This window comes from Vanessa cardui, chromosome 7 (assembly GCF_905220365.1).
Source record: "Vanessa cardui chromosome 7, ilVanCard2.1, whole genome shotgun sequence".
Classification (NCBI taxonomy): Eukaryota; Metazoa; Arthropoda; class Insecta; order Lepidoptera; family Nymphalidae; genus Vanessa; species Vanessa cardui.
In genome coordinates, this window is record NC_061129.1 from 11,538,128 (window position 1) to 11,557,334 (window position 19,207).

General features: G+C 32.4%; 1 protein-coding gene across 7 annotated transcripts in view; it reads right to left on the reverse strand.

The window, feature by feature from the left end:
* The window catches only part of LOC124531043 (whirlin), a 94,770-nt gene extending 76,018 nt beyond the window's left edge, over positions 1-18,752 (reverse strand). For all 7 annotated transcript variants that reach the window (XM_047105463.1, XM_047105462.1, XM_047105461.1 and 4 more), the window contains exon 1: positions 18,502-18,752. The gene's annotated coding sequence lies outside the window, so the exon portion shown is untranslated. The remainder of the gene's footprint in view (positions 1-18,501) is intronic.
* Positions 18,753-19,207: the final 455 nt, after the last annotated feature.

Sequence of the window (19,207 nt, forward strand, 5' to 3'; positions counted from 1 at the left end):
ACCGTCTTGATGTAGCCGATACTACGGTGTTCTCAGGAATAGAATTGGATTCCAAACTTCAGTGAAGTCCTCATTCATCATCCCTAACAGGAAGACTCAGCTCCGCAACATACGCGGTTAGAAAAGTTAGACAAGTAACTGATGTTGATACCGCTCGTCTAGTATATTTTATTTTAATCCTAGATTACGCCGACGACTGTTATACACATCTCACGGAGGATCAGCGAAAAACTTGGGCGATTTCAAAATGGGATTCATATTTGGTTTGCGTAAATATGATCGTGTCTCTCATTTTCGCTCTTAGCACAAGTGGCTCTGCCCATAAAACTTCATCGGAATAATTATGTCCTCTCTATCACATTATTTTGTTGTTGTATTTGTTATCTCCTGTGTTTTATTTTTCCTGTATGTCATAAAAATCTACCTACCAATTTTCATATTTACAATAATAAAATGATAGTATTTATAATAAAATGAATTTACTGGGAACAGTGCTTTCATTTTATAGTTGGTAGCTTGCAGCCACATATACCACCTCAAATAATACTGTATGCCTCAAGATTACTATCGCTCTGCTATTGTACAAGGTTCAATTTTGGGTCCCTTTCTATTTCTGGTATATATAAATGATCTTTCTTTCTATATTAAAGGTATTTGTGATATAGTGTTGTTTGCTGACGATACTTCACAGATTTTAAAGGTTGACAAAAAATATATACTATGACGACGTTAACGGTGCATTATCACAGATACACAATTGGTTTACAGTATATAATTTAGTTTTGAATGCTCAAAAAACAAAATGTGTAGTTATTACCCTACCCAATGTTGACCGTCTTGATGTAGCCGATACTACGGTGTTCTCAGGAATAGAATTGGATTCCAAACTTCAGTGGAGTCCTCATTTATCATCCCTAACAGGAAGACTCAGTTCCGCAACATACACGGTTAGAAAAGTTAGACAACTAACTGATGTTGATACCGCTCGTCTAGTATATTTTGGTTATTTTCACAGTAATATGTCATATGGCATATTACTTTGAGGTAACGCTGCAGATATTGAATCTATCTTTATTTTACAAAAGAGAGCAATCCGGTTTATTTATAATCATGAAGCTAGGGACTCTCTTTGGGGTGTTTTTAATAGAGTAGGAATACTCACTGTTACGTCGCAATATATTTACAACAATATAATGTATATTCACAGTAACATTGATCATTTTGATAAAATCAGTGATAATCATTGTATGTGCACTAGAACTGAAGATAAGCTTATAACGCCAAGTTTCCGACTCCGCAAAGGTAATAAATCCTTCTTGGGCCAAGGTATCCGATTCTATAATAAAATTCTGCAGACATTTTTTAACTTTGCCGTTTCGTTAATTCAAATCGTTTGTAAAAAAATACATTGGTAAAAAAAGCATATTTTTCGAAACAAGATTTTATAGATAACTAGCTTTTGCCCGCGACTTCGTTCGCGTGGACTTCAGGTTCGTCCCGTCTAGTCTAGTAATCGCTTAAAATCGCTTCGTAAATAAGCCACTATTTCTCGTACAAAGTAAAGGATAAAAAATGGTTATTGTGGATTATTCCTAAGACATAAACATATACCATCACGGACTTTTTTTGTAGACCTTTTTATGTTGTACAATACTGTAATACATTGTTTTGATCTATCTTGTAGGATTCAGTCAGCGTTTGCAATGTAAGCGCAAAAAATGTGTTTTTTTACGACCTCACATTAGAAACCTCAAAAATTGTAGCCTATGTGTTATTCTGATGTATAAGCTATATTGTGGTAAAGTTTCATTCAAATCCATTCAGTAGTTTTTACGTGAAAGAGTAACAAACATCCATACATCCATACATACAAACTTTCGCCTTTATAATAGTAGTAGGATAAAAAAGCGTGGAGCGTGTAATACCTGTTGACTTCCTAGCAGGATATATTAATTTAAATAATTGTATTAACGACATGACATGACTTTGTATTTTTAAATGTTGAAAAATACTCTTTTTCAACTACTACTGAGTTTCGTGCCGGTTCTTCTCGATAGAATCTACTTTCCGAACCGGTGGTAGCTTGATAGCTTCACTTAATTGTAAAATGACGATTCAAAAGTGTTTGTTAAAGTCTACTTGAATAAAGTTTATTTTGATTTTTGATTATGTTTTTTTGATTGGGCGTTCTTATACAGCTATTGAGCGTCCGTATACAGCTATTGGGCGTCCGTATACAGCTATTGGGCGTCCGTATACAGCTATTGGGCGTCCGTATACAGCTATTGGGCGTCCGTATAAAGCTAATGGGCGTCCGTATACAGCTATTGGGCGTCCGTATACAGCTATTGGGCGTCCGTATACAGCTATTGGGCGTCCGTATATGGCTATTTAGCGCCTGTACAAAGTACTAAGCTTTACGCCGGTTTGTTTACACAGAAGATTTAACAGTACAGATACCAATCACGATTGATATAGATGTTGTACAAACTTTCACCCCCTTTTAGTCCCTTAGAGGATGATTTCGTGGATGGAAACTATCCTATCTTTATATCAAATTTAATTTAAATCAGTTAAGCGGATATAGATTCCCTGTACAAACTTCTACTTTCCTTTTTTACCTCGTTAGGGTATGATTTTGGAGACAAAATTATCCTATGTTCTTCTCTATAATATCTCCATACTAAATTTAATCTAAATCGGTTTATGCGTGAAAAGATAACAGACAGACAGACATACTTTATGTTATTATTATGAATAATTAATATACATATTAATTATTGTAAAATATTTAAAAATTTTCTTCCACGAAGTCCTCGGGAATTCATATATTCATTATTAATATATTTGATACAACATTAAATAAGTTTCAATAACAGTTTATTTCTACACATTGATGTAAAACAAACAATAATCAAGCACCGAATAGGTATTATGCAAGTCGTAAGTGAAATGAGCGAGACGGCAACGTCGCAATTTTGGACGCCAAATAAGCGAATCCGTAGTCAGGAATTCCCCTAGATATACTGTGTGCGATATACGCGCTGCGGCAGCGCCTCACCCGCGCGGTAATTTCTTCGGGAACTTTTCAATATTTTATTTCAACTATTTTAAGCGAATTTTAGCTTCCGTCGATTTTTGTACTACGGCTAGCTAGGATGAATAGGACCTCAGTGCCACCGGCTAAAAAAGTGGCGTCCGGTATACGGACGCCAAAAGCAGGTGGACGTCAGTTTAAATGCATTTTCGCCTTCAGTGGACGGCCAATTGTTTGCGGGATAAATATATATATATATATATATATATATATATATATATATATATATATATCTTTTTGACACTGTTGTTAAATAAGACTTAATCTATGCAGCAAGCAGCAACAGCCTGTAAATTCCCACTGCTGGGCTAAAGGCCTCCTCTCCCTTGAGGAGAAGGTTTGGAACATATTCCACCACGCTTTTCCAATGCGGGTTAGTGGAATACACGTGTGGCAGAATTTCTATGAAATTTGTCACATGCAGGTTTCCTCACGATGTTTTCCTTCAGCGCCGAGCACGAGATGAATTATAAAGACAAATTAAGCACATGAATCAGCGGTGCTTGCCTGGGTTTGAACCCGCAATCATCGGTTAAGATGCAAGCGTTCTAACCACTGGGCCATCTCTGCTCTCAATCTATGATAAATATCATATTAAGAAACGTAAAGTAAAAGCTTCGTAGGTTATGTCAAGAATGCTTGGTATAGATAACAAATTAGCCGTATACCCGGCTTTTATGAGAAATTAAATGAAATCGCTTAGATTGCTTTTCATAAAAGCTATCGTCATCGTTCTAAGTAATTAGGGTTTAATGGCAAATATATATCCGTACAATGTTCGTTTCATGTTTCGCAGGTTTGCGGTCAGGCGAGACCGGCCCATTTCCGTTCATTTTCGCCATTAAAGAAATCTACTGGACAAATTAGCTCACTATTGTGGAGTAAGAACTGGTTTGACGCTTTAAGTAAATAATACCACTTTTATTTCTAAGTTTTACTTTGTCGTATAAATACAGGTTTGCAGTTCAAAGCATCTTAGCATAATAAAAATATAGTTAAATTTCTAGCGCTATTATTTTTAATTTAATATTTGGTATACATTTAGTTTTTCTTATATTTCTTATAAACCTATTTATTACTTATAAACTTATTTCTTATAAATAATAATAGAATAACAATGCATTGATTTTTAATTGTCACGTCCCGAAACTGACTTACGTGATGATATTTCGTGAATGTTGCACATTCCTCTTATTTCTCCATAAATTTTACTAAAAATATCAAATCAAATCAATTTTATTCAAGTAAACTTTACAATGAAGCGTTTATGAAGAAGATTGTAGTCAAACTAAATTAATACTACCACCGTTTCGGAAAGCAGCCTCTAACGAGAAGAAACGGCAAGAAACACACATAGTTGCTCTTTTCAATACTGTTTTTTACAATAAATCTTAACAATAGTGTCCTGTGATGGAACCGGAGCCTAACTCCAGGCATTTTTTTCTAAAATGTATAGAAAACTCAATCAATCGTTGAGTATAGCATAATGTAAATGAGATCCCACCGCGCTCATATAAATAACACCAAACGCCAAAGCAGTTCTGTTCAACGAATTGTCCATGCATTCTGATCAATCCTCGTACTTTTGTACAGGCAGGCTGAAATGCAGACAGGCAGAACTAAATGTTTTAACTCTGAATGAAACTCAAAAACAGTAATATTTAAAATTTAATTTTAATTATATTCATATTTTTATTGTTATTGTTATTTTAGCTACATGTTCTTATTAATTTTAGTACATTCAATAATGGGAGAATTATTTTGATAAGAAATGTTTATGTATAATGTGATGGTGTCTTCAGAATATATATATTTTTATCGAAAATGAAAACAGAAAAAGATGATATGCATATTATTCTCTTCTTTCTCTCCTAAATTGAAACATATATGAATAGTTTTCTAAGTCGAGTTTTATATTATTCATACGTACACCCACACATCGCTTACATTCATTAACATGTACACAAAAAATATCGCCATAGAATTCTATGTTTTAGCGGAGACGAGCTTATGAAGAGAACTTAACGAGAAAGCGGTCAAGATCCTACCGGATTGAACAATACTTTAAGGGTATTTGCAAGTTATTTCACATCATTTGTTACTTTCTTATGTTATAGTAATTTTAAATATATAATGTATCGTATATCTGGGTGATCGCTCCAATATTACATAGCATGCATAGACTAATTTAAAAGAAACTTTCAAACAGTAAAAAAACCTTGGTATACCACATATTGGTAACAATCACGAAACATAAACAAAGGAATTTAAACTTTGAATACAAAAGATCATTTTAAGGGCATTGTTATAGCATAACTTTCTAGTTAGACGAAATAGTTATTTTCATGTGTTAAAATGACGTCTTGTTTAAGTACCAAAACCAAGGAATTTGAAATATTTCTTTTAAAAATTACTGTTAAATGAACTGTCATGGTAAGTGGTCATCATTACCAGGCCCCCATAGACAAACATTGACGCTGTAAAAATATTATTAATTCCTTAAATCACAAATGCACCACCTATCTCAGGGACTCCGTCTATTTTGCTTGTATACTGGCACACTTGCCCTCTAAACTGGAACACAACAATACCACATAGCAATGCTCAGCAATGATTAATTGTGGGTGTTACCTATCCAGATGGGCTTTCACAACTTCTACACCAAGTGATTGACATTCGTCACGCAGAAATCATGTGCCTACGCTCCATATACAATAATGCAAAGAAGTTGTAATGTAAAATAAAGTTTAGTTTTGAGTGTGTAATGCTTAATTTTGTCCAACAGTTAATTTTATTACTGACCTGAATAATCAAATGAGTACACGAATAAATAATTCATGGAATAAACTCGTTTGTTATGACACTGAATAATTTCAGAAGTGAAATAATTTTGCAGAACAAGCTGTTGACACATCGTTGATCAGACATCGATGTCATTGATGAATATCTGCGCTATCGCCAAAACAGCCGCACTGCGGTCAATGTAGCTTTATAAATGCCTAATACACGAAATTAATCAATTAACTATACAATAAACGATTCTCTATTGATGGTCTTGGAGAACGGCACAACAAATGACTATTATTTCGTATTTCAAAATGAATATATCTTTAATGCATGCCTATTTGCTTTTTTCTTCAAACTATCCAGTACTAATACTCCCAGTGTAAACACTTAAACTTCACACAAAAAATTGGTAATATGAATAATTATTTGGTGCTTAGGAAAATGTTTAGTTCATCTCGAAAGTTTTTTTTTGTTTGATATACCTATGCATATAAGAACATTTGCCAAATACGTAAGATATTTATTGACGATAATATATCATGCTGATAAGTTAGGAATAGACATTTGTCTGGCAAGGAGCCAGTTTGACTCCGGGTGACGGCCAACTCACATCCTTGTATAACAACTTATAACGTCATGAATGTATAATGTTAGATAATATTAATTAAGCAAAGTTATACTTGTTAATGAAAAAATATAACAAATATTAAATACATTATTTATATGGGTGCAAGCAAGGCTTTGGGACAACCCTATGTCCAGGAGCACCATAACGATATTCTAATAACGATAAAATCAATTGAAATACATAATACTAATGAAAAACTACTGAACCAATATACAAAAAAATTAGATATCACCGAACGCAGTAAGATTTGGAGAAGGTTTTAGTATATAATACATGTAAAACAACAACTGCAGTCAGCTAATGTTTATTATAAATAAAATATCATGCTGAATAAATATTTTTGCCCACGGGCAACGAGCTAACTAGGTACCTAGTATGAGTATTTCTGTTTTATCGACCAGTATAAAAGCAGTCCAATTCTTTCCAAGTCTCAAAATATCGCTTCGAACTGGCTTTGAGTTAATGATGCTTTCAATCAAAATAATGATATTATAAATATGAGAAAAGTTGAAAGGATTTTAATGCAATTGAAAATATGTTTATATATATCAATAAGCTATGCATTTGACGTATTAGAAAAAATACTGAGTCAATGAAAATATTATTGAAAAACATGCGTTATGATATAAACCAAAGTAATGACTTGGATTTAATTAAATCAGTATAAATATTTATATTACACTTTTCTCAAGAAACAATAGTCTTTGAATTCATTTATCATCTTGTTGGTCGCATGCTTTTCTTGCAATTGCTCTTAAAAAAATTGTATTCATTAATCTTGAACAATACAAAGAATACCATGACGAATATAACGGAAATATACATATATGGTAGCATAAATGACTAAGTCGTGTTCGTTATTTTGTATACAGCAATGGATGTATTTTCGAATTACTATTTGAACTTAAAAGAACATTTCAAGATTTTTGACTGTCAAAAATAAATAAATAAATATGAGACAACATCACATACATTACTCCGATCCCAATGTAAGTAGCTAACGCACTTGTGTTATGGAAAATCAGAAGTAACGAAGGTACCACAAACACCCAGACTCAAGACAACATAGAAAACTTATGATAATCTACAACGACTCGGCCGGGAATCGAACCCGGGACCTTGGAGTGGCGTACCCATGAAAACCGGTGTACACACCACTCGACCAGGGAGGTCGTCCCGTCTAAAATCTATAACCGGTTCGGAATACAGTACCCCGGACTTGAGAATAGCCAGCAAAATCAACTCAGCATGATTTTATTATATCGCATAGTAGCTTAATTTAATCTCCCCGACATAGTAACGATTGAATGTTACTTTACGAATTCCTGAAATGAGTATAAAATATAGATACCGTATGTACAATTCATTTGAGATAGCAATTTTATGTAACTATATAATTGGTGTGAATAAATGTTAAAATAACTCCTGAAATTCCTTATATGCTGTCGAATTGCATAAGTCCATTGGGATTCAAAGTTAGCACGAACTTATTATGACTGTAAAATGTGTAGATTAAGTTTGCAGGTACAAACTAAGTTGGCCGGACTGATGTTGGCTCACCGAGTATTTTGTGCAACTAGGTCATAGTAGGGGAGCCAATAGAAAATCAGATTTGATCGAAAGATAGCCTAATCTGCTCAATTCTGTAAAAATAAATCAATTAAAAATAAAATTACACATCAAGAAAATTAATATAATTACGAAACATAAAAACAATCATGTTACTTACAAATTATGTCATTGCATCATTACAATCACTCAATGAAATTTCATACGGTCTTCTCTTATACATAGAAGGGATAATAAACGAGGAAACTCAAACTGTTATCTATTTTGGGTTCCTTATCAAACTTAATTTGGACTAAGAAACATTTGTAATCACAATTTTAAACATAGAAATCATTTGTAAAAGCATATAAACATTCATCGACATTCATAACTACAATAAATCTGTTAAGTAAAAAAGTGGTGATAGCAATATTATGGTAAGTTATCGATATTCCAACCAAATCGAACGTAGGCCGTGTGAAGCAAAACCATGACTTTTGACTGTTTATTTGTAGCCTGATAATGTGCTCACGCTAATCCACATTCAATTCTGCTTGGGGGTTAAAGTTGTTATCTTTAAAAAGTATAGGTTTTGTCTGTAACTAAGATAAACTCTTCCAATTTCCAGAAACTTTTGCTATAAATGATTGTTTGGCTGGACTATAAATAACAATATAGAAGCCAGTTCTGTAGCTGCAACTGTGCAAGTATATTTAAGCTTTACTAAGAGTATGCCAATTTTAATTGATTGTCGCACTGCTTAAACTTGAAATGTTTGATGTACTGGTTGCATTTGCTTATGATTATTTTCAGAACAAATATACTATTTTAGTTCTTTTATATGTTGTAAATTTATTAAGTACTTGTAAATTTATTATGTACTTTGGCTACGTTTGACTAAAAATTAACGAAAGCTGTCAAATAAACTACCGGTTCACGACCGACCAAAATACACTGAATTTTCATGTGTTTCATTTTATATCTATATATTGTGTAATGTGGCGAAGGAAAACATGGTGAAAAAATCTACCTGAGTCGTATTCAAAATTCTGTTGAAATTTCAACTCAAATACTTAACATAAAATTGTGATCTAACATAAATAATGTATTTTATGAAACGGTTCTATGAAAAGGAAAGGCATAATTAAAGCATTGTAATTTAGAACATTCGTTTCAAAAATGGAATTTAAAAATAATAAATATTTTACATGAAAAGTATAACTATTACTGTATTGCATCCAATTCAACCCTTAAACATGCATGAGTATAGGTAATTTAATAATTACATAATAATGGTGAACAGAGTCGCTTTCCAGCTCGGATGACGGCGCACTCTGTAAATGCCAATTCACGTTCATCTACTAACACGTCGGGTATGACGAGGTGAATGTAATTATTAGAATTCCGAAACATCCGCGTGGCGTGGCCGCTCGTCAACCCTATTCAAGTACTCTGTAACTCATACATGGTAAACTTTTGTGTTGTATCAATATTTTGCGTAAAATGAAAAAATACCATTTAAAAAAAAAGGAATTCTAAAATTTAAAATTATATTTTGTATGTACCTGGTAACACTACGTATAAATAGTACCTACGAAGGTAAAAATTTTAGTACCAACAAATAGATCGAAGGAAATAATCGTTCTGAAATCTAATCAGTAATGAAACAAAATGAAATGCATATTAGGGTAATATAGTCACCAAATCACTAACATTCTAAGCATAACGTGAAAACTTATGACGTCACAGGAGATCCAAGGGGTAGGGGGTTCAAGGCCGAGAAACTAGGCCAGTAGGGCACGGGCAGAGATGGGCTACGTTGTTACTACGTAGCGACGCTACAGCTACGATTATTATGTCCTAAGCATTTTTGTAACGAAGCGTCTAGTGATATAACACAATGTCAGCCACCTCAAACATTTTAACTACATTTTTCATTAGTTCATGTTCGAGTTTTTGAACGTAACACAAAGTAAACTCAATTAATTGTAAATCAACGAAGTATTTACTATATGTCTTAATTTCCAACACATATTTATAGTAACATCAACATTTCTACAACATTTAATCCAATCATTCATAGCAGTTATCATTATATAAACAAAATATAAAATACACATACTCGAAAGAACGTAACGTACGTAAAAAATAATAAACAAGATTGATGTAATAAATGATATAATAAATAATTAAACATGGCAATAATTTAATTTGGCTACATTTTACGGTTATTCGACACAGCTTGTTTGTAAAATAATCAGTGAAGTATAAATAATGAAGGTGGGAGCAATTACTCGGTTCGCTGCCCATCATCCGAATATCTTCCAAGCGACCGGCCTCGTTCCACGACAAACAACATCAAAGAACTGTCATGACCTTTATGATATAATTACACTACTTATTACTAGAGTTACATATGATTGGGGCGAATTAAAATATAAAGTGTAATAAGCGTAATTCATTATTTTGTTTAGTAAATAGTTACCGCCTTGTTAAAACATTGGTCTAAGAAATGTTAACTATGCATTACACACGTTAAGTATTGGTCAAAATTGCTTAATTTTTTTAGTTTTTTGATTATACAAGCTCACTCGTCGTTTCACCGGTCGAATACAAATTGCTATTTAATAGTAATTGTTTGGCGATTCGTTTACTCAGTGGCAGGGGCCTATACAAGTTTGTGCTTTATATAAGTAGTATATACAATACATATTTACTCAAATTAACTTATTCACACATGCAGCTGAATGAATTAGATACCATGGTAGTGTAGGTTCCAAATAAAAAAAAACAATATTTATTTCTATTAAAACGAATTCTAAAATGTATGTGACATCAGCCAAAATTGACAATTTGAAATACAAATTTCATTTAATTCAAATGCACACATTTCATCACTAGAATGATGCCACTACTCATAATTTAATCAGTAGATCCCACGACGAGTGGGAATATGTGTAAACAACGTTTATGCTTTTAATCTTGATATAATTATTATTGTTTTTATGTGATTACAGTTCGTATAGTTATTGAAATATATATTAAAAACCAGTATAAAAATTAAAAAAGAACATAATTTTAAATATTCTGTCGAAAAAGGTAAAACTTGTAGAAATAATATAAAACCAACAATAACAAAAATATGAATGAAAGTAAAATTCACTATAATTTTTTTTGCAGTCAAAACAACCTTAAAGAGTTTAACTTTTAACGAACTGGGTAAATAGTCATCTCGTTACGTAAGTTAAAGCAAACGCAATCGAAGTAATCTAATAAGTAATAACTCAACTTCCACTCCAAGCTCCGACCTCGATAGGAAAGGAAAGGATTAAATTATAGTAACATAAAAATAATAGCTACTTGCCCTTTCTTTAATAATTGGATAATAATTGTATTATTCTATAATTTAATATATAAATAAAAATATTAAAGTATTGGTTTATTAAATTCATAGAATATTTTCAACTTGATGTAACAGATATTAAATCTGCTACATAAAATTAATCTAGTTCTAATGTTCCTAAAGTAACTGATAAATGTGTCATTACAAATTATAATCTATATTTAATATTTTTTGTGTAACTCGTTATCTTTATCCTATATCTAAATACATTAATTTATAAAAGTATAAAAGCTTTAATTTGTAAAAATGTCCTAAGTCAAGGGTGAGCCCTTGACTTAGGACATTTTTTATAAATAAATAAATAAATAAATAAATATGAGACACCATCACATACATTACTCTGATCCGAATGTAAGTAGCTGAAGCACTTGTGTTATGGAAATCAGAAGTAACGACGGTACCACAAACACCCAGACCCAAGACAACATAGAAAACGAATGGTAATCTACATCGACTCGGCCGGGAATCGAACCCGGGATCTCAGAGTGGCGTACCCATGAAAACCGGTGTACACACCACTCGACCACGGAGGTCGTCAAAGTAAGTATAGTATAGAAAAAGAAGGAGAACAAGGAGATCCGTTGTCTCTTAAACTATTTAGAATCATAAGTAGTAGTAGTAGTAACTACTACTACTTATGATTTAGAATCATAATGGAAGAAGTATTCAGAAAGCTAACAAACAAGAGGGAGCCGCATCGTTTACGGCGATAAGAGATGAACTAATCTCAGCTTTCCCGATAACCGATATTAGTTATTAATTACTTCGTCCTTACTTTAAGTCTTTTAGTATAAATTTTAACTTATAGCACCAAGGTCGGGCTTGTCATGGACATGTTAAAAAACTCAGTTGATGGCATATAGCGTTGATCAACTAATAACAGTTGGGGCAATGGGAATTCAATAGGTCGATACGTACATGCCTCTTTGCCAAGTAGATTAGGTCAGGTGTTTGGCCTTTTCAAATGGTACAATGCAAGAAATAACAAGTTTTACAGTTTTCACGCTTCTGTATAACATATTACATCTTATTTATGTAATAAGCAACATTAAAATTATATCCTCTTGGAAAATCATTTGTGACCATTTTCCGATCCACTCATTGGTCACTATTGGTTTTTCACGAAATTAATCTACAGATTACCGAGATAAGATCTTATATGAAATATTCGATGAAGAATAATTTTAAAACATGCCTTAAGTGGGGTAAAATGTATGCAAACTGTTAAATAAGGAGGATTTGTACATTAGCGTAAACGTAAGTCTTATTTTAACAAAAGGCTTGCCTGTTTTTTTTGCACCAGCAGAGTTACTCCGTAGCATATATAATATTATAGGTAACAAATGATGACCCTTGGAATTTAATCATTAAGATAAAATTTCCTTCTAAAATCGAAATCATTGATATCTAATAGAGAGTTTCTTTAAAATCGATTTTTGCCCACAATTTATCTTACTTGGATTTTCACGTAACAAAATCCTTCCATAAAAATTGACCCTGTCTAAGAAATAACAGAAGGCAGCCAAAGCCAAAGTAATATAATGCAAATCAACCTTTTAAAGTGAGATAATTACATCCATTGTGCCTGTAGTCATGCTCCGTTTAAACCATAACGCATCAATACTATGCATTGGCGTTAGAAGTAGAGTAGGTGATGATTGGGTGATTCCTAGGAAAAATTGAACAAGGCCAAGTAAATAATAGATGCTTTAAATTATTTCATGAAAAAGTATAAAAAATAACCTTTGCTTTCGAAACGAACGGATTTATTTATTCATTCTTCTGTGTATTTTTGGAGTAATTTAATGAAATTTTAAATAATAAATTGAACAGTTAAGGGCATGCAATAAGTCATCAATAATAAATGGGTCGAAGCCTGACGAGCACACGGTAAAGTTACAAGCGCATAAATGTCCCAATAGCGATGCACAGCGCGGCCGTAACCAACTTTAATACAAGCCGGAAACATTTCCATTTTCCAGGTATACCAATTTTGTACATGTGATATAACAGGAAGTAAACCTAATAAAGAGGTCGTATATCTTTTCTACTCGTCGAAAATTGTACACCGTGGTTAGCAAATATGTACATGGTTTTTGTAACGTAATATGTATTATCATCATTACATACTATAAAACAAAGTCGTTTGTCCGATGTCTGTCACTGTGTATGCTTTGATCTTTAAATTACACAACGGATTTAGATGCGTTATTTTTAAATAGATAGATTGATTCAATGTTATATGTAATGTTATATGTAATACATGCACAATATAGTAGAGAAATACACATTATTTACAGGTATCCAAAGTGAATTCGTAAATAAACATATTTTTGGGCTTACTTTGCTGACGCTAACCGAACCCTATGAGATAGATCAAAATAATGGAGAACAGTATAGTACCTTAAAAAGGTCTTCAAAAAAGTTCGCGATGGTATAAATGTTTACAGCATGTAATTTTAATTGAATATGTTCAAAGATATTTTCAGATTTGGAATACAGGGACATGACAGTTTATATTGTCTAATGACAAAATGGCTGTGAACATTGTAAGACATTCTGTATCTAGTATATTTATTATCAGCATTGCACCCGTACGAAGCCGGGGCGGGGTACTAGTATATTATATCTTTATTATACCTTTAAATAATACATTTTTAATTCTCGTATGTTACTCAATATTACTGTTTCTAAACCTAATTAATTCAAAAAAATAACTAATAACTTGACTTTGTAGCATTGACATTACAATTAATTAAACACTAACTTGAAAATGTTGAATGAAATACCTAGCAGTTTCACTGCCATAACATAGGAAATCTCTATAAATGTTAATATTGCCGCTTAAAATACCGTTAAACAATTCTTACGCTTGTTTAAACATCATATAACTGCACTGACTACTTCTGCTAAATCGTATTAGTGAAAGAAATGACCATATTGCAATTTGCTTTTAGTAAAACACACTAGTAGTTCAAAGAAAAAACTTAAGTATGCATATCGCGAACTAACTTTAAGTTTGCGTGACAGAAACGCCTTAAACACGACATTTTTTGCAAAAGTTTTACTAGCCTGGATAATGTCACCAGCTCTGTCAAAAGTGTTTTATTAATACTTCAACTCATCGAACTCATAATTGTTATTATTTAAAAAAATATATAACTGATATTCAATTATATTGTTTCGAAGAAAGGAGGTTTCCTTTCTTTTAGAGGTCGGATTGAAGAAGTTTGAAGCAGCACCTACTTTGATGACAAACTTTTTTGAATAATTAATACATAATGGAAACTTTTTTAAATTTATTAAATAAGTTATTATAGGAAAGTAATTGCCAAGTCAATGTTCTATTGATCACCTTCACCCATTGACATATTTATACTTATTTAAAAAGACTTTAAAAACTTAACTACTGAACTAGTACTTGTTTTAACTATGTTAACACATTCTATTTCTATTACATAATTTGTATTGGGGTACTTTTTAAAAAAGGAATATCTTTCTTGCAAATGTCATAGACGTTCTTGACCTTGAAGTCTGACGGTAGTGTACAACTTTACCGTGCCACATGAAACCGTACAATCCAATAATACTTAATACATTAAGTGGATACATTTTATTTTAAGGATACAATTGCACACAATCTACTTAGTCTGAATTATAATTCAGTCTTTTTGATTTTTCTTTTATATTTTTAAATCTGTTCATGAACCTCCCTAGTTATATAATAGATTTTTTTTTTATTTATTGTAATCTCAAATATGTATTTGAATAATATATAGTATTAAAGTAAAGATTATCCAAGTTTCGTCGTAAAAGATTTCACTTTGTGTTTTATCGCTTTGTTTACGGCTTCTCTGTCCCGTTCAGAAGCCTAATTTCTATTCGCAACGACTACCCTATTTCGACATAGTCGTAAAATATACATAAATTGTCCCAAAAAAACTAGTCACATACTATAGCAACAGTATTATTCGAATGAATAACAAGAACAGTATTATTAATGAATGCAAATGACATGGTATACACATGTCATTTGCTACTTTAAACAAATATATTGTATTAAAAAAAAACTTATGTAACAGTCGGAGTGAAACTACTTCAGCTTAAGATTTTTTTTTAACAAAATTATCACTAGCAACACTCTTTTGGTTACTTCTGTTCGAATTATTATAAAACAAAATGGCGACATGAGTATCTGTCGAAGAATGAGACCTGTGGACCCTATTACAACAAAAGATAAATCTATGTTTAGACAACAAAATAAAGTATTTATTATTTAAAATAATTAAGCGTAGTACAGTAAACATTATACACTAACAGAAAATAATAATTATCTAGAGAAACATCAGTGATTTACAATTTAATTTTCTACACCTGTTACTCATCGCGTTTCGCACAGGTGAAATGAAGGTTTTATTTTTTTAAATAAAGAGATGTAAACCAGTACCTATTATAAAAACATCGCGCTAAATTAAGTTCCAACACAACTTGCTTTTCTCACACCATTTATCCGTGCGCGTATTGAGAGGCATAAATTATTTAATTGTGAAACTTGCCTTATTATTCTGCCAGTGTATTAATATAATCCATACACGCAGGGTGTACTCACCCCCTCAAAGATGAATCGGCTGAATAGAATTTAAATATATGTGTATAGGAACGCATTCGTCGAAAAAACGCCCTTATTGATCTCTCAATCTTCAATGACGTAATAAACTATGTATATCTAAAATAATAAAATTAACACGTCATTACTATATATAAATTAAGTTTATATATAGTAATGTCCCTCCTCAATATGTGTGTCCCTCCAATTACAGGCTAACATAGTATAAAAAAATCCATGTAATACAAATTAATATATTTTCCATGAACCTGGAAAACAAAATATAAACAATTTTTGGTTGTCTCATTTAGGGCGAATAATTAAATAATTGTCTTTTATCTTATGAATGTTAGAGAATGTGTAATAACACATAAAACATAATAAGGCTCTATCGTTTATAAGTTAGAGCTAATCTCGAGAAAGACGGGAATACCACTGAATTACTGGATTCTTATGGACATTGCGTGTTCCGACCCCTAATGTCACGCGATTTCACCGCACGTTATACAATTTACTGTTATGGACTTCGTTAAACTACTATTTATTATTCATTTAAAATCAGGCAAAACTAAGCAACGTAATTTAATATATTTGATGTTTTATATAAGCCCGTCGCTTCACCCGCGTGTTAGAGGTCTTGGTCGTAGTTTTGAGAAATAGGTTTTTTTTTATAGTATAGGTTGGCGGACGAGCCTATGTGCCACCTGATGAATGGTCCCCATCACCCATAGACAATGTTGCTATAAAAATAAGTAACTATTCCTTATATCGTCAATGTGCCACCAACCTTGGAAACTAAGATGCTATGTCCCTTGTGCCTGTAGTTACACTGGCTCACTCACCCTTCAAACCGGAACACAAAAATACTGAGTACTGTTGTTTTTCGGTAGAATAACTGATGAGCAGGTGGTACCTACCCAGAAGGGTACAAATTTAGTTGATTTAGAAATAAAAAAGTAGCTATTATCTTCCCTTATACTATTAGTATAGATTATGATTATAATTAATTTGAATTTAAATATTTTATGCATTTCATACGTCGTTTAGCAGGTGTGGTTCCGGCCTGTTTTAATTGAAATTTTGCGCAAACTCTCGGAGTTGGTGACAATGTAACCAAATTGATTGATATAAATTACAAAACAATCTTTTCAGTACCAGGAATATATAAGCTTGTTTGAAAATAAAGTGAAATAAAAATGTATTTCTTATAAACGTGACGCTAGAACCGCTTAATATAAAATACAAATGACCCAGATTAAAAATGCGTTAATTTTTACCACAAACATTTTATAAAACGTACTATGACACCGTTTAGGTAGAATGTATCCATTTAAAATGTAACACTTTTTAATCTTTTATAGATTAAAAGTATACATATTTGTACATGTCCTCTTTCTATTAAAACCTTTGTTAACATTTTTTGAATTGTTTAAAAATAACAGCACTGGGGTTTTATAATTAGCTACTCGAAGTAAGCTATGACTTCTACTTGTCCTTAAACAGCCCTTCCGTTAATAATTTTATCCAAAATACAATTTTAAAATATGAGAGTTGATTCAAAAGGATATGCTCGATACCCATTTAGTTTTGTTATAATAATAAAGAGTTATCTTAAACTTTTTATAAATTATTTAATTTAAATATAAATTGAACGTGCTTTTGAACATAGTAAGGAATTTTAAGACCGAATAAGTAACAGGGATATTTCTACTTGCGCTGATACTAAAACTATAACTAAAAAAACTGAAAGATTTGTATACTGAAAAGTTTAGATAAAATAATATCGCTCAACATAATAAAATAATAATAGAATAATGTACTAAAGATGTTCTTTTCCGATTGAGACAAATTAAGAGCAAATATAGTTTAGTATAAGTGATAGAATAATTAATGTCAATAATACATTCATAAAAAAATCATAAATATTTACTTGTTGGCAGTAAAACGTAAACGTAAAACGTAGTGGTTGTATACTCTTTGCTGTTGGCTCCACCTAAACTCTCCTATTATGTACATCACTTCAACGCTCAATGTACAATGTAAATAAAGACCCAAAAATGCTCTTAACTAATTACCTATATTCCTGAAAATATTACCATAAGATTAGTATTCTACCGTTTCTTATATTTCAGTGGGTGTGCCATAATCAGATTGCGGCACTCGTAGAGCTTCGCCGTAGACATCGGCCGCTCCCACCAACTAACCAATATTACTACATAACTTAACATATTACGTATGAATGAACGTCAGATAGTCGTGTGAAGTTAGCCTTTTTCATATACAATTATTTAATAAAGGTTATTCGGTTATGTCTTTACTAAAATGATTACTAATATGCCTTGTACGTTAACACATCAAAACATCTACCTCATAGAAATAGACATCGTTTGTAATTGAATTCAATATAAATAATAAATATGACATAAACTCACCTTACTATTTCATTTTGCGCGCTGTGCGATAGCGAGGCATTGCTCCAATGGGAGCGGACACAAAGACTTTGTTATTCACATATCGTTCCTGGAGGAAGGTTCACGTGGTGGCACTGCACACGCTACCGGCACTAAATGCGAGAGGTCGGAGCAGGGCGGCGGATCGCGCGCGTGTTGTTATTATGAGGGAGAGCCTCCGGACAGTGGCGCGGCGAGGGTGCTCGGGCGGTGATGCGACGCGACTGCGCGGACTAACTGTTGGCGCTCGATACGACGGCCATGAAATTTTCAGCCGAGCCGCTGTCAACCGGTGGCGGCACGCAGGTGCGCGTCACGCGCCCGTCTGCCTAAACTTACCACATTAACATTTAAAGCTTTCCACTGTTTCATTATTTACAATGTTTTCAACGATATTCACTAATTAGCTATTCAATAAGCTTATTATCGTATTTATGTTAAGTTAATTCTTGTCATAGCACAAAGCTTTATAATTAATATTAAAATTCCGACAATTGCGTGTTGGGCAACGCAGAACACTCATGTTGGAATACATTACACTAAACAAAGGTATCTGGGCGGTCAACTTGTATGAATTTTGTATGAGCTTAATTGCATAATAACTTGGTACGTATACTATAACTAGCAACCTTACCTATTCTGTTTCTTCTACGTTTTAAATATTTACAAAGAAACGAGCAATGTTTCT